General features: G+C 32.5%; 1 non-coding gene across 1 annotated transcript; it reads right to left on the reverse strand.

The window, feature by feature from the left end:
• Positions 1 to 13,482: 13,482 nt before the first annotated feature.
• On the reverse strand, positions 13,483 to 13,588 carry LOC145110425 (small nucleolar RNA R71). Its single transcript, XR_013709804.1, has one exon. It is a non-coding gene; the product is annotated as a small nucleolar RNA R71 (small nucleolar RNA).
• Positions 13,589 to 18,152: the final 4,564 nt, after the last annotated feature.

Here is an 18,152-nt window from a genome sequence, read left to right on the forward strand (position 1 = left end):
GAATACATTATGAAAAATTCTCACAATATGTTTCTAAGACTTCCACAGAGAGTATAAGCTGCGAAAATTATTATATAACCTTTTCAAATTATCTAAAGCGGTTTTATGAGTTATTGGGGCTAAACAAAAAGAAAATTCAAAACCATATTAAACAGTAACAAAAATCGATGAAACTTAATGGGCAATCATTATTTAGCATAGGGGTCATCCACGAATTTAACTAGGATTTATAGACCCCAGAAAGTATTTTATATGATTTATTGCCCTATTTTCTTGCATTAATTATAGTAATTCGAGATAAATGAATTATCTTCTGGAAATTTACAGAGCATCTTATTTTGTTGATGGGAATCTGGGAAAAATCAAATTTGGTCAGAAAAGGAGTTTTAGATATTTATTTGAAAATAAATCCTTCATGAACATATTTGAAAGCTTTTAACAACATACTTTGATGATCTAGCATCTAAGCTTGAAGATCATCACATGCATGTTTGTTTGAAGACCATTCATGAGTTTGAAATGTTCAAAAATCGTTTTTGAAAGAAAACTTAGAGTGCATGTGGTGATTTTCCACCAAAACTTGTAGAAAAGTGCATTTTCATGATCTTGACTTAGGTTTAGGTCCTTGGATTTCATCATTTACAACATGCATGTTGTTTTTGGGTGAAATCCTACCACCATCATCATAAAAACTGAAGTGAATGAACATGCACACATATTTTCTAATAGAAAGGTGTAGAAGAAGAAGGAAATGCAAGAAAAATCTTAAAAACTTGAAGGAAAATGAAAGGAAATCGTGTTCTACCTTAATGAACACCACTACATGATGAAGATTTTGTGTTTGAGGTGTGTTCTTGGACATGTTTTCTGGACAGTTTCGTGGTTGAGGGAGAGAGGAAGAGAGAGTAGAGAGAAAAGGAAGTGAGGGAGTGTGAGAGAGAAAGAGATGGAGTGGGTGTGTTGGGAAAGTGATTGAGTGTGTTGGGAAGAGGAGGGAGAGAGAGGGAAAGAGAAATCCGACTTTTGATGTTATAATATCCCTCTCCCTTTCATTTGTCTTTATAAATTTTAAATATTTTATAAAAATATCAATTATTTATAAAAGATGCAACTTAACCAAGTTTGTATGCATAAAAGTGTTGATTTTTGGTTTATAAATTAAGGGTAAATGTTAATGAGTTAAATTTCATTTACCTTGAATGCATTTTCATAATTTTAATTGTTATAAGATCATATTATAAGGTTCATGATTATTTTTATAGAATTTTTAAGGTTAAAGTTTATAAATGTGAGTTTTTAGGACATTTAGGGTTTTTGAGAGTTTGTAAATCTTTGGATATCAAAATTACTTGAATTTTGAGACTTCAAACTATTTTAGAGTTTCATAACTCTTATTCAAATTAGAAATATTGTTTGTAATTTATTTTTAGCGGTTTATTGGCATTCTATGTAGTGATTCCGAGATTCAAACGAAATTGAGGAATCAAGTATACTAGTCCTACTCTTCAACTTTGACTTAAGTTTCTATGAGACTTTGACCTAATTTCTACTTCTAGGTCAAGTGCATAATGTGTGTATATGATTCATGAAAAGGTGTTCGAGTCAAAGAGTGACCTAAATACGGATATTCACTACAGTTAAGTAGTTGTAGAATTCACATACCAATGTGAAATCCAAGCACATAATCCATTGTTTCTAATTGTTTCCAAGTTTCTAATAGGTTATATCTTAACTTCTAGTTACTAAGTCTAGTATGTGTCGTGCCTATATGTGCAACTAAGTTTATTCAAATCTAGAACTAACTCGAATTTTGACGGTTGTCACAGTCTCCCCCGGTTGAAAGAATTTCGTCCCGAAATTCAATTCGTGACGTATTCTATTAGAACTCAGCCGAATACTATTGTATAGTTGGAGAGGTGGTGACTTGAAGAGCTCTTTGATTATTTTGGGTTAATTCCTCAAGGGAAGAGCCCAACTCTTTAGCTATAATCAAATTAATGTTTCCCTAATTCGAGTTCTTTCGTCTAGGTTATGGAAAATTTGGTTCATGGAATCATGATCCAACCATGGCGACCTAGTCAAAAAGTATCATCTAGTTAGATATTATCTGAATTAAGAGAGCGGTATAAGTTTTGCTGAAGCACCAACTGCACTGAGCGTTAAATTCGCATTGATCCTTAAGTTGCATTCTAAATTAGCACTAAGTGTAAATTCGCCGCCTAATGAAGAAGATATTAGGAACAATTTGTTCACTTCCGGGTTGGCTATTACCTCTGGAAAAGATATATTTCGAAATAGGAAGGGGTAGCACGAATGAAAGGGAAGCGATCGAGGGTAAGTTCCTAAAAATACGTACTAAGGGTAGGCAACGAAGTTTTGGTACATCTCAAATGTAAAGGCTATTTAAGTGTCGTCTACAAAATAAATTACGAAATGATTGAGGATCTCCGAGGCTATAATTACTACTACGGTTACTCTTACAATAATAGAACTATATTCGAAGAGTATATATAATTGGAGAGTCATTGTTTCTAATGAAGGCGGTGAAAGTTTATGATAAATTAAATCACATTGTGTAGATAGCATTTTAAGTGCTTAGAAGTGATAAAAATCTCACTGTTATCAAAATGTGTGTTTAGAAATGATAATTAATCTCACTATTATCAAAATGTGTAATAATTCCAAGATAATGAAGATACATGTGTGGCGATCCAACAAAGTAGTAAAATCATATAAAGATTAATTAAGGTTACATGTTTAAGTCATCAATAAGGGAATTTATACAAAAATATTTTGATTACTCTTTTGAAAAATTGTCTAATTGTCTAAGTGAGGACAAATTCAATTTTATGAGTCAGAATATTTATGAAAACAAAGTTGAGAGTTTAGGAACTCACTGAAAATTACAAAGTAGAATGTTATTTTAAGAAATGTGTAAAATATCGATCATTGAAAATAATGCATTCTTAATTTAGTGTTTCTACAAAAACAATCATTTAGAGAATAGATCATAGTAAAATTCAAGACTTTTGATGTATTTAAAGAAAACAAGAAGCATAAGAAAATGTATTCTTTCACATATATTTTACGGATTTAGAAAAATGATAAGAACAATGGTATTCATCTTGTGTATTAATTGTAAGAAAAATACAATGAAAATTACATTTTAAATCAAGTTTCCGAATTCAGAACGAAAGAGAAAATGTAAATAAGGATCACTTGTTTATAGTAGATTTCAAAATAAAAGCAAGATGTATATGATAAAATGCGTAATTGAATATAGCAAAGTTAACTAAATCAAAATTATGTCTCACGACTATACACGTATTAATCGCTCAAAACGAAAGTGTAGACTTCTAATCTTTATGTGTACGAACATGATACAACGAGAAGCAAAATAGACAGAAACAAAGTTAGACAATGTATTATGTTACTATCATGGGCGTGTGATATCTAAAATCAGAAGGAGAGCGAGAAATCAAGTTCGGAGGACAGAAAAAGGAAGGTAGGTAACGGCGACAATGATTGTTATTGTTAAAATTTTAAGAACAATACATATAGGTAGATTTAAAACCAGGTTGAGATATATTTCAAACTTCAATATTTGATGTATATTGATGATTAAATAGAAATGAAGAAGTTTTAAAGTGTTTTCTAAGATTTGCTAAAAATTCACGAGTTATCTATTAAGTTAAACTCCCTTTGTGAAAAAGAAGAAACACTAAAACTTGTAATTGAAAATCTGACAGTTTTGACCTTTTTTGACTGGGGTCCAACAATGGTTAAAACGGATAAGGTAAAAACTTACATATTTAGATGAATAATTGTGCATTGTCGAAAGTGCGTCACTGGAATTTTAAAAGTGAGCACTAAGTTTTCAAATGCTATAAATTTTAAAAACGTTATAGATTATAAAACCACATTGAAGCAAAGTACACAAATAAGCTATGTTTTGAAATACAAGCATTAGAGATGTCTTATAAACATGTTTGAAGTAGAAATTTTCATAAATATCATGTTGGGTTTCGAGAAAACACATTAAAGTAAATTACAATGTCTAAATGAGAAAGTTGTTAAAAAGTCAAATAAAAGTGTTTTGAAGATTCGATGAAACTTTTTCACATAATATGAACTTCAATGTCATATGTTTAAGTTTTATAGCATAGAGTTTAAACACTTTTATAAAAGAAAATGTTTCTAAGTTTTTCGAAAACGTGTCAAAATCGTAAGCAAGGTTTAAAATGGTTTATATGTCCTTAAAAGCATATCTATCCATTGAAATGGATTTGAATTGAAATTGAAATAGCAATGTTAAAAACCAATATTGGTTAAATTGAGTTTTGAAGAAAAGCGTTAAGTTAAAGCAAGTTGTCAAAAGAGTTTTAGCGAGAATATGGCTTAAATTGTTAGGAAAGGTATACTAAGTTGAATGAAGTGGTTATAAAATATTTTATCGATGATAAATAAAAACGATGAAGCGAAATAATTTTTCGATGGAAGATTAAGAAGTAAGGAATAAGTATGTTAGTGTAGCTGATCGTACCTAAATACTAATGCGAGTCTAAGGCGAGTGCCGATGTCTTTTCCCCCAAGATAAAGGACAAGAAAAATTGTTTGAAAAACGTTTTATGGTCTCAATACAGTTTACGAACTTTTATAGAGGTCAAATGGATATCCAATGTTAAGTTTTAAGCTCAAGGTGGAAACAACCTAGAGCTAAATCGTAGCGTAGTAATAAAGTCTCATGTATGGGTTAAACCTCCGTATCTCCTCGTGAGTTGAATCCGGAATGCCCGCCAATGGTATCCAAGTGATTACTTAGAAACGACTCATCTACCTCCTTACGCGATGCTCCAATTTTCATCCGTGTCGGTATCGGAACGCTTTCCTAGTTGTAACTCTAGTACGAAGACGATGAAGAGGTATTGAGGAATAATTCGTATAGGTTTCGACTTATGATTATTACTAGTGTATATCTAGCTACTAATCTTACATCTAAATTCAATAGCTACCGAGGAATGCCCATTCTTAGTACTAAGTGCATTGCTCCTAGAGTGGCTAGTGATATAACCTAAGTGGTTAACCTAGCACTTGATAAGGGACAAGAATATTTCTAAATAAAGGCATTGTTATAAAAGTGCACTTAGTTTCTAAGTGTATCTAGATGAATGCCTATAATATGCAATGCCCGTACGCACACCGAAAAATTTTGTTTTTCAAAAGTTTAAGTTGAAAATTGTTTTGAACATAATTCTACTATAACCGTTTCCAGCCTCACATTAACTTTCCTTAATTAAGCATAGTTGGCTAGGCTATACTTAATTAAAGTCCAATAATGCGTACTCAAATTAGTTATACCATTAGTATGTTCTGTATTTTAAAAACGTTTTGAATTTTTTTTTTTTGGCTATAGTTGTGGTTTTCCAAAGGAAAACCGGTATTCTCTATAACCTTCGGCTCTGATACCATTTTCTGTCACACCACGCTAAAGCGGAAACACGAGGCGTGGCAGTATAAAGGGTTTCATAGCAAAAGTTAAAAGACTACACCAACCATAGTATTAAAAATCGTTACAATTTTACAATGGGTTTGAACAACTTTTAAAAGGAATTTACAATGTAAATTGAAATACAACACATGTGAATGCTCCTAAAAGTGAAGTGTCCCTAAGTGCCACTTACTCGATGATTCCTGAAAAAGCATGTAAAACGAGAGTCAACTATAAAAATAGTTGGTGAGTACTCACAAATAAACAAAATAATATTGGTTCCATGAATTGAAATCAAAGTTTTGATAAAAGTTTCCAATAATAAAAGTATATTGTTAAAATGAGTAAATAAGTTTGTATAAACAAAGTTTGTTGCCATCGTGAGAGATAAAGTATGTTGCCCAAATAAGATGCAACATTCATATTCTCATGGAAGTTAAAGTTCGTTACTCAAACGAGTAAACAAGTTTCATTGCTTAAAATGAACAATCAATTTCGTTGCTACAATGAGCAAACAATTTCATTGCTAAAACATGTATATAAGTTTTCAGTAATAAAAGTTCGTTGTTGTAATGAGAAACAAAGTTCATTGCTATAATTAATAACAAGTTTATTGCTATAACGAGAAACGAATTTGTATCTGTATGAGCAAACAATGAGTCTCAACCAAACCTATGACTGAAGCCCTATCAAGATCTATGCTTATCGTTCCATAGATGAATATGGTATCATGCACTCCAACAATAGGGCGAGTGAGGAGTTGTCAATTCCTAATAGCGCTATCCATAATGACCATTGGCTCAAAGAGTTAATGGTTAGAGATAAGGGAAGGGCCTTAGTACGATAAGTTCTCATGTTCCGTGTTGCATAGACATACATAGAGAGATATAGCAATAAAATAGCAATCATGTTTGATACAAATCAATTTAAATACAACATTCAAATAATAGTTTTTCGGGACATGCTTTTCCACCCCAAAACATAAAAACTGAAAATAGGGGAGTGCGTGAATACTCACAATATGCAAAATATAGCAACCAAGTTTATACGAGTAAAATAAATGCAACAAACATAAATAGTTTAGGACATGCTTTTCCACCCCAAAACATTTAAAAAACCGAAAATAAGGGAGTGGTGAATACTCACAATGCATTTAGATGATGCAAATGGTGCCTTGAACTACGTTCCACGTGTACCACTACCGATTCCTACAATAATGGTATTCGCTAGTGAGTCTCTAATCGAAATCTAACACTAGTATACTTACTACTACAATAGAATTATGCCAATAATGTGTCAAAATTTAATATTGATAAGTTACAAACATTTTTCTGTGTAAATTAAGTTTCAAAGAATCAATTGTTATATAACAATTTAAGTGGAAAATTTCCATTATTGAAATGTTAATATTTAACATTTTAGAGGTGTTCCAATGATTAAATATTCAAAACTAAATCAATTTAGTTCTAAACTTTCCCAAACTTTGCATTTAAGTTTTAGTTGAAGTCAAAGACCTTAAGATAAATTTTCTTGAATTTTTGATTTGTCTGACTATTTTTCACGATTTTAGTTTCTTGAATAACCAAAAAATCATGAAAAATACTAAATAGTTAATAAAAATTACCAAACTTCAGATTTTGGTTCTAAATGTACTAAAAGACTTCTAGATAAAATTTCATGGATTATGAGTATGTATAACCATTTTTCACATATTTAATTCTCTGAATAGATACAAATTCATGAAAAATAGAAATCAGTTATGAAAGTACCCCAAACTTTTTATAACAATGTCATTACACATACTTAAGCTGAGAAAAATATAAAAAGGGGTTTCTAAACTGTTTAACCGAATTTTATGATTTTTATGCATTTATTCTAATAAAAATGGGGATAAATAGAAAACAGTTTCCAAAATTATCCAAACTTTTTGTGATATTGTTACTAAACATTTTTAAGTTGGGAAAAATATAAAAATTGATTTCAAAACTGTTTAACCCAATTTTATGATTTTTGAGAATTTATTCTAATAAAAATTGAAATAAATAGAAAACAGTTTCCAAAATTACCCAAAATTTTTGTAACACTTTTATTATACATGTAGAAGCTGTGAAAAATATTAAATATATTTTTCAATTAGTATTTCTATTTTTCTTTGTTTTATCCTCTTAAATAATCATTAATTGGAGAATAATTATTAAACAGTTAAAGTAAATTACCAAAATTTTTGTACACTTCATTTACAGAGTAAATAATCTGGGAAAAATACAAAATGTGGTTTTTATATACTGAAATCCGATTTTGTGTATTTAAGTGTATTTAATCTTAGAAAATAGGAGAAAATAGTATACAGAAGAGAAAAATCATCAAAAATTTTATGTAGCATCCTAATGTACTACAAGGTGTTCTGGTAAATTTTTTTGAATTTTGGATAAGCAGAACTATTTTTCCTGTTTTTAGTCCATAATATACACAAAAATCGGGGAAAAATAGGAATACATTATGAAAAATTCTGAAAATATTTTTCTAAGTCTTCCACAGAGAGTATAAGCTGCGAAAATTATTATATAACCTTTTCAAATTATCTAAAGCGGTTTTAAGATTTATTGGTGCTAAACAAAAAGAAAATTCAAAACCATATTAAACAGTAACAAAAATCGATGAAACTTAATGGGCAATCATTATTTAGCATAGGGGTCATCCACGAATTTAACTAGGATTTATAGACCCCAGAAAGTATTTTATATGATTTATTGCCCTATTTTCTTGCATTAATTATAGTAATTCGAGATAAATGAATTATCTTCTGGAAATTTACAGAGCATCTTATTTTGTTGATGGGAATCTGGGAAAAATCGGATTTGGTCAGAAAAGGAGTTTTAGATATTTATTTGGAAATAAATCCTTCATGAACATATTTGAAAGCTTTTAACAACATACTTTGATGATCTAGCATCTAAGCTTGAAGATCATCACATGCATGTTTGTTTGAAGACCATTCATGAGTTTGAAATGTTCAAAAATCGTTTTTGAAAGAAAACTTAGAGTGCATGTGGTGATTTTCCACCAAAACTTGTAGAAAAGTGCATTTTCATGATCTTGACTTAGGTTTAGGTCCTTGGATTTCATCATTTACAACATGCATGTTGTTTTTGGGTGAAATCCTACCACCATCATCATAAAAACTGAAGTGAATGAACATGCACACATATTTTCTAATAGAAAGGTGTAGAAGAAGAAGGAAATGCAAGAAAAATCTTAAAAACTTGAAGGAAAATGAAAGGAAATCGTGTTCTACCTTAATGAACACCACTACATGATGAAGATTTTGTGTTTGAGGTGTGTTCCTGGACATGTTTTCTGGACAATTTCGTGGTTGAGGGAGAGAGGAAGAGAGAGTAGAGAGAAAATGAAGTGAGGGAGTGTGAGAGAGAAAGAGATGGAGTGGGTGTGTTGGGAAAGTGATTGAGTGTGTTGGGAAGAGGAGAGAGAGAGAGGGAAAGAGAAATCCGACTTTTGATGTTATAATATCCCTCTCCGTTTCATTTGTCTTTATAAATTTTAAATATTTTATAAAAATATCAATTATTTATAAAAGATGCAACTTAACCAAGTTTGTATGCATAAAAGTGTTGATTTTTGGTTTATAAATTAAGGGTAAATGTTAATGAGTTAAATTTCATTTACCTTGAATGCATTTTCATAATTTTAATTGTTATAAGATCATATTATAAGGTTCATGATTATTTTTATAGAATTTTTAAGGTTAAAGTTTATAAATGTGAGTTTTTAGGGCATTTAGGGTTTTTGAGAGTTTGTAAATCTTTGGATATCAAAATTACTTGAATTTTGAGACTTCAAACTATTTTAGAGTTTCATAACTCTTATTCAAATTAGAAATATTGTTTGTAATTTATTTTTAGCGGTTTATTGGCATTCTATGTAGTGATGCCGAGATTCAAACGAAATTGAGGAATCAAGTATACTAGTCCTACTCTTCAACTTTGACTTAAGTTTTTATGAGACTTTGACCTAATTTCTACTTCTAGGTCAAGTGCAGAATGTGTGTATATGATTCATGAAAAGGTGTTCGAGTCAAAGAGTGACCTAAATACGGATATTCACTACAGTTAAGTAGTTGTAGAATTCACATACCAATGTGAAATCCAAGCACATAATCCATTGTTTCTAATTGTTTCCAAGTTTCTAATAGGTTATATATTAACTTCTAGTTATTAAGTCTAGTATGTGTCGTGCCTATACGTGCAACTAAGTTTATTCAAATCTAGAACTAACTCGAATTTTGACGGTTGTCACATCTAAACACCGAATCATCCACAACAATAACATTAGAATAATCCTATGTGTTAATGCACCCTAACGATCTAAGTTTTATACTATTACTACTACCCTATTAAAACATAAAGAAGGAAGGATTACATACCTCTTATGATGCGAATGATCTTCATGCTTGAGATCTTTTCCTCCTCAACATTGCTTGGATTAGAGGACACAAACCAGATTCCCTTTAATGGAGTCAAACCCATTGAACACCAAATAAAGAATAAAAAATAACTAGGAAGAGTATCAAAATTCTACAAACCCTAAAGAGGGTTAAGAATTTCATTCCTAAGGAGAAGAGAAAGAAAGAGGGAATATTTCAAGCGAAATGATAAAGGAGAATGAAATCATAAGCACCCTCTTCATAGGCATTGGATCCTTAATCTAATTGCATCGCCATCCCATATGGGATGGCTGCAAATTTCATTCATCCCTATCTCTTTAGGGTTTCTAGAATATTCCAATTAGTTAAATTTTAACTAATTAATATTCAACCCCTTGGATTAGTTAAATTCTAATTAATTCCAAAATAGATTCTATTTAATTTATTAAACACAATAAATTATTATAATAATTATTCTCCTTAATTCCTATTCTTTTTACTTCCTCAAATGGGTCATGAGGGCAAGCTAAAAGGACCCGATTATTATTAGAAATATTATCAATAGTTAATGACCTTCGACACACGTTCCAACCAGATAGGCCATTAAGTGAATGCTTTAGGATTATACATAAACAAAATCAAATAGCCATACAATTCTTCATTCATGCTATACTACATGGTTAATGTGTGATATACACTTCTTTTGTGTGATCAATTATTTGAATGTCTATCTAGTTCTCAACTATGTATGATTATGCATTCATATGGCGACTCGTCAATATAGAAGAAACTTCATTCGATACATGAGTAAAGGGGAATCCTAGGGATAACTAGGAGGGTTGAGGATGTATGTGTATAGGCCGAAAATTATATGATTGGACGGTTGGTATTGGCCATAGGGGAGAAACTTAGGAAATTTGAGGCAATTCCTTGAACAAGTACGGATAGGGTGGAATGTAGTATGGATTTGCACTACCAAAAGCATATGATATGTATTAGACTTAGGGAGAGTCACAAGGATTCTGAGTAGTTGGTAGATAGGTAATAGTGTGGGATAATACTATTATAATGTTAGAACTTTTCGGTTTGCATCCACAGGATGGTGGTCACTCATCATAGAGGAGAGGGTGTTAGTTATAGTTTTGGTTCAAGTTCTAGATCAGGTGTGTTTAGCATGATCAATGATGAGCTGATCGCGAATATCGAGGAGTTGTCTAGGACTGTTCAGATTGATGTTAGTAGGGTCGGACGGTCGAGGTCGAAGGATATCACTTATCGTGCGTTTTCTTCAAACCATCCTCCCAAATTTGTTGGGAGGAAATACCCGATCGTGAGCATGTTATTGATCGTTGATGTTGACAGTGCATTTCATACTAGCTTTTTCCCTGAAGTGGCAAAAGTCAGTTTTTTTGTGAAGTTACTAAGAGAGGGTTCTAAAGACTGTTAGGGTTTGATTGTTCGGTCCATTCCTCTGGCTGAAAATTAATGTGTTATAGTGACCTGAGTTCACAATTAATTTTAGGGAGGAGTATGTGCATCTAGTTTATCTTGATAGGGTGACTCGAGAGTTTTTTTCTCTTGATCAGACAATGAAGTCGGTGATGGAGATCATTGACAAGTTTATGGAGAGGGCATTGTTTTGCTATGATGTCACCACGGGCATGAACATGACTCGATATTCTAATATGTAACATCCCAAAAACTTAATTTAAATTCTTTTAAATTCAAAGTATGTCATTGCCAAAATCATGGGTTCCACCCATAACAACATAAAACATAGTATCATACAAATATCGTCAAATACAAAAGCTAAGTTCTTGTTTTAAAACAAACACAAAAGATAAAAAAATCTGCATTGCCCCTGAGAATTTTCAAATATACCACTCAAGCCAGCTCCTTGCCCTTCGTACCTGAAGGACCTACAACTAAAACATAAAATGACAACTATATGCCTAGGGCTTAGTTAGTAATCACAATACTTATCCATTATACATATTACATGCATATATCATCATACACATAAACATAAGTAGTAATCACATATAACTAAACACATATTATCTCATTTCTCATTTAAAATTTACAATTGATTTTGGTGTACAATGACATGCTGGAATATAAGAAGTTATCACCAGGGATCGTACTAGCCTCAATTACATTGGTTTGGTACACTTTGATGATGTCGATTTTACTTTGATTCGTGTTTGTCTTTTCATCCATGAGTAGCTGAATTTTGTTGCTTTTGTTTAGCTAGATGAAGCTTTAACACTATGGTTTAGTTTATCAAATTATGGATTTTTATAGTTGGTTATGAGCTTCTGTTTGATTTTGATAACCTAGCATGTTAATATTGGATACTTTGATTGCTTGAATTCAGGTTCTGTGTAGCTTAGTCACCATTAAATTACATGAACTTGTTACCTAGTAGTTTAGTGACTATTAAATTGCTAGGGCTAAGATCGACCAAATCTTAGATAAGTGATAAAAGTAATTAATTATCTGTGTTGGAGAACATAAATAGAGACCATAATTATGTTTATTTAGATAAATCTTACATAACTTGTTTATATTCAATAACTGATTTTTTGTTTGCTAGTGTATGACCATACATAGTTGTACATGAATTAGTGAAAACATTAGTAAATTTGGACTTGAATTGCTAATAACATAATAGTTGATAACCAACTTTTAGCATTAGTTTTTTTCTGAATCACCGAACTCACGACGTGAACTCGGTTATTTTTCATTTTATTTCGTTTTTACTTCTGTTTAGTTTATTTGATTCAACACGAGGTGGTATCATCACCACGTCGTGGTGAACGTTCAATAGGACTTTTTAATTGCTCTTTGTTCATTTTTACGTTTTTATTTTTGTTTTTATTGTAGAAGTTTATGACCCGTGGATCCAATACACTTTTGATACCTCCACTTGAAGATCAGAAGTAATCTTTTTCATAAAAATACGGTCAAGAACGTAGGAGAAACAAACACACCAAATAAATCACCATTCAAAGATCTAAAATCGATTTTTAGTAAGAAGAAGGGAAAGCACGTAGGAGAATCGAGCAACCACCCGAAAGACGAAGGCATTGAGAACACTCATAATAAAAAGGAATCTAGTTACGAAACAGACGAAAGTAGCAAACCCGAAAGCGAGCAAGGAAACAACATGGCAGACATTACCGACATTTCAATGGAAATATACAAGAAGATAATACGGGAGGACACCAATCCAGGTTCAGTGCAACCCTGAATTCCCGCTACCGCAACATTCGAGCTTAAAGTGCGTATTCTTTCCGCACTTAAGGATGTTCCATTTTCTAGGAAAGATCATGAGGATGCTTACAAACACATTGATGAAGTCAACGACATCGTTGATTACTTCGACATCCCGAATGTTCCATGCGAGACAGTGTTATTGAGAATGCTCCTAGTCACTTTCAAAGGAGCTGCTAAAGACTGGTTAAAAGCACTTCCACCCAGTGCAATTACTACATGGGCACAAACGCGTGAACAACTCTTTGAGAAATTTTTCCCACCATCAAAAGTGTCTAAACTCAAGAAGACAATAGCTAACTTTGAGCAACAACCAGGGGAGTAAATTTACGAAGCATGTGAGCGCTACAAGGGATTACTTTAAAATTGCCCCAAAATGATCTTAATGTGCAACAAGAAGTCTCAATCTTCTACAATGGGTTAAATGTGATGAAAAGGCAACTCCTTGATTCTCAAGGACCTTTGACGAAGAAAAATCCCGCTGAAATTAAGGAGCTAATTGGAGAATTTTCTAAGCATTCGCGTGAGTATCACAATCCTCAAAATGATGGAGAAAAAGGAATTGGGAATGGCACTTCGGAAGACATGGCGACTGTTTTGGCTATGTTGAGTAATATGGATCAAAGAATAACAAAGATGGATCAATCCGTACATGGTATACGTGTGGGTTGTGAAAAATGCAATGGTCCACATTTGACAAAAGATTGCCATTTGGATGAAAACGGGAATAAGAAAGCTCAAGTATGCTACTCAAGTGGAGATCGTTACGATGAAGATTGGAAGTAGCCAAAGAAAGAATGGTTGCCATACGATGAATATGCAAATTAAAAGGACAAGAAATTTATGAAAACTGGTCGAGGGTTCTACCAAAAAGAGCAACCACAACCTGAAAAGAAAGCTGATTTTGAGTCCATGCTTACTCGATTCATGGAGGCTTCGAAAAAACATCATGGTGAGACCGATGCAGCAATAAGAGACGAGCAAGCTCTAATGAGATATCAACAAGCTTTACTTAGAAATCATCAAGTATCAATCCAAAAAATTGAAGCTCAACTTGGTTAATTAACTACATTGGTTAACAAATGATTATCTCCACAAATTCCCGATAAAAAACCACAACCGCATGTCATGGCCATCGACACTAAAGAAGAAACTATTTCTGAGTTCCTAGAAGATTTTGAAGAAGAGCCAAAGCAATCCGAACCACAGCCAAAGAAATCGAAAACTGAAGCCACAAATGTTGTTGAAACACCGTCTTCACGATGTGGAGATTCAATCTCCATGACATGGGCACGGTTTGAATAGAAAAATTCTTCGTGTGTTCAACTTTTTCGTCCTCCGCTATCATTTCCTTCTCGAGCAAGAGTTCACCCAGTGGAGCAAGAAGATATGAAGTTTATAAAGAAAGTTAAGGATATTGCTATTAATACTCCCTTTATTAAATCCTTGGAAGAAGTGCCCGAATATGCAAAGTTTCTTCAAGATTTACTCGACACTCACCAAGAACTACAGAAGGCTTCCAAGGTATTCCTTAGTGAGCAAAGTTCCATGGTAATTATGGGATAAATACCAAAGAATATGGGAGATCCTAGACGCCTTACACTTCCATGTGAATTCGGAAATAACATGAAGACCTACTCGAATGACAATTCATATGGCCAACCGTTTAGTGACTCATCCTCGAGGCATAGTTGAGGACATTTTAGTTAAAATTGGAAATTTTATTTTTCCAATAGACTTTGCAGTACATGACATAAAAGAGGATAAAAATGTCCCAATTATCCTTGGGCGTCCTTTGCTCAATACCGCACGAGCCTTGGTGGATATACGCGAGTCAAAACTCACATTGCGAGTAGGAGATGAAGAAATGACTTTTGGAGTGGAAGACAGATTCAACAATGATTATGCATAAAATGAAGTGTTTAATATAGATGCAGAAAACAAGGTTGAAGAGTTAGAGAAGTTAGTGGAAGGATAAATTCAATCAATTAAAGATGTCAAGCTTACAAAGCCTAGAGCATCGATTCCAATGGTTTTTGAAGTCTTTGCTTATAAAACTCCAAAGTCTTTAGTTAGTGGGGATAGTGAAGAAAGTTTGGTGTCAAATGATGAAGAAGAAGAAGTTACAAAAGTCTTGAGACAACCAACTTTTGAGAAGAAGAAGGTTGAAGCTAAGGAGCTACAAAGAGAAGGTCCTAAACTTGTTGCGAATAAAGGAGTTAAACAAAAGCTCGAAGAAGGTGATTCCAAATTGAAAAAGGAAAACTCGAAGAAGGCCTACTTAAGTAGAGTCCAAGCATACAAGAAAAAATAGAAGGGACAGAAGGTGCAATTGGTGGTTGAGACTCCGAACGATTCAACGTATGATGGCACAGAGTCCGGCTCATGACTCCAACAAAAATAAGTGCTTCTCGAGATGCAACCCGAGCTTGGTTTGTGTTTTTCTTTTCGTTTTTGCATTTTTTATTTTTAGAAAACAGTAAATATCAAGTGAGGGTCCTTATCGTAAAAGAAAAAAAAATTTATGAATAATAATTTTTCTAAATTAAATAAAAGAAAATGACTAGTTATTTCATGTCCAATTGGACAAAAGTAACCAAAATGTTTTAGCCCATTGTTATTGTAACCCAACATGATCTAACCCAAAAATTTGGCCTAGACCAGATTCACGACGTGAGCTTAGGCTCACGACGTGAATTAGTCAAAGTCACGGAGTATGAAAAGAACAACAGTTGCTTTTGTTCAACACTCACTTTGCATAGATTACAATGTGATTTTGAACTGCCCCCCCCCCCCCCCTCCACACACATACACTTCGATTTCGATCGAATACTTGTTTTCCTACTAGCATCGTACGTCATTATCATCAAAGGTAAGTTCTCTAACTTGTTTAATATTTATTTTCATATATTTTTAGGCATTTTGACTTAGAGTTTGTTCTTGAGGTTTTACTTCCAAAATTGAGTCGATTTGTCAGTAAATTGCGGTTGCATGTGTGTTAAAACCTTTTCGAATAGGAGATTACAAAAACCCCAAGAATCAATTTCAGTTCGATTGGACCCTAGGATTATCGATTTGGTGGGTTTTTATTCAAAAATCCTGTTTCACAACCGGTAAAAATGACAACAGAAGCTTTAAAATTGTTGAATAAAACTAAAAAACTATTATACCCACCAAGGATCATTTTTCAAGAGTTAGAAAGATTAAAACAATCATAGAAATAAAGTGTTAACAATCTTTGAAGACTTTGATTCTCATGGGAGATTAGAAGTTGATGAAGTGTGGCATGAAACTCTAAAACAAGAGCTATCTAGCAGTATCCACCAAGCAAGAGTAGAACCATCAAAGTATGTTAGTAAACACTTGTAATTAGTTGTTCATAAGCCTTTGAAATATATACCAAATATATGTTCTAAGATGAAGAAACTAAAGGACTTTGACTAGCATTAAAAACGGAAGAGAATGGAGGAGAAGGGAAGGCTAAAACTTCCAAAAATGGCAGCCCTCTTATAGAGTATGTTGCTCTCAGTTTTGGCTCTTCCAAAGACCACAAAATATTGCTTGCGAAAACTAGTAACAAAACCCTTATCCGTCTCTCCTTTATGCCCTAACCCATAAAGCCAAAAGGTGAAAGGAGACACAAAAGTAAAAGCATGGGACAACACTCTTCCAAGCATGGCATGCACCATTAAACAATTCAAAAGAGAGCCATGCTTGGTCTCTTTCAAATTTCGAGAAAAGCAAGACACAAAAGAAGACAAAAGTTGTATCATGGCTAGTTGTTATATATTTATATATATATATATATATATATATATATACATGTTATCTTTATAAAAATTCAATCTTATTTATGAAGAATTTCCAACATATATATCTATATAACTAGTCATATATAAATATCTTATTTTATATAAAACTACCTTTTATATAAATTGTAACTTGCTTGTTAAGATATAAATATGAATATATAAATATCTTATTTTTTATAAAACTACCTTCTATATAAATCGAACTACTTTATTAAGATATAAATATAACTTATGAATAATCATACATTATGATATATTTCATAAGTTGTCTTTTCTCCCATAAATATTACTCCTTCCGTCCCAAAATTATAGTTCATCTTTCCTTTTTGGTTTGTCCCAAAATAATAGTACACTTCTAAAAATAAATAACATTTTTACCAAAATACCCCCTCATTATTACTTAACCAACTAAGCATTTAATGGAACATTAAATGCAAAGTAAGGACAAAACTGTCATTTTATTAAATAAAGTTAGTGGTAATTGATGCTTTTCTTAATATGTGTGTTTTTTGTCTGTGGACAATAATATTGGGACGGAGGGAGTATTTCCTCAAATAAAAAATTTCCAATTAGTAAAATATAATCAAATTATACTAATAAATAATCAATTGATGGTAACTTGCTATAAGGTGTGACCCTATCGGATAATATATTATTAGCAATATCATTCTATAATGACTCTTGGGCATACTAGATCTTTCAATCTCCCACTTGCACAAGACTCGTCATACATTGATATAGACAGTGATGAACGTCTAGCAACATTTCACTGCCCCCAATAACATATGACAAAGAATGCCGTTAATCAACATCCAATTCCCAAAAGCTCTAAGCTTCAATTGATGTATTAAGGTAAGTTTATCAATTATCCATTTCTTACATGCATCTTGTTTAACATGAGCCTTGGATCGCAATCAGTCTCATTTGTATTTCAATTTTGGGTAATGCGCGTTAGATGTCTAACTCTCAATACATAAGAGGAACAAATCCCATCTTGACTACAAAAGCCTCTTGCATAGTTCACACCATACCCGAAAATAACTTTTATAACTACCTGGTTAAGGAACAACATTTGGTCATATCAAAGCACAACACTCCCTACACTTAAGTCCCACTATGTGTCTCAGGTCTTAAG

This window comes from Lactuca virosa, chromosome 4 (assembly GCF_052849685.1).
Source record: "Lactuca virosa cultivar CGN04683 chromosome 4, Lactuca_virosa_CGN04683_v6, whole genome shotgun sequence".
Classification (NCBI taxonomy): Eukaryota; Viridiplantae; Streptophyta; class Magnoliopsida; order Asterales; family Asteraceae; genus Lactuca; species Lactuca virosa.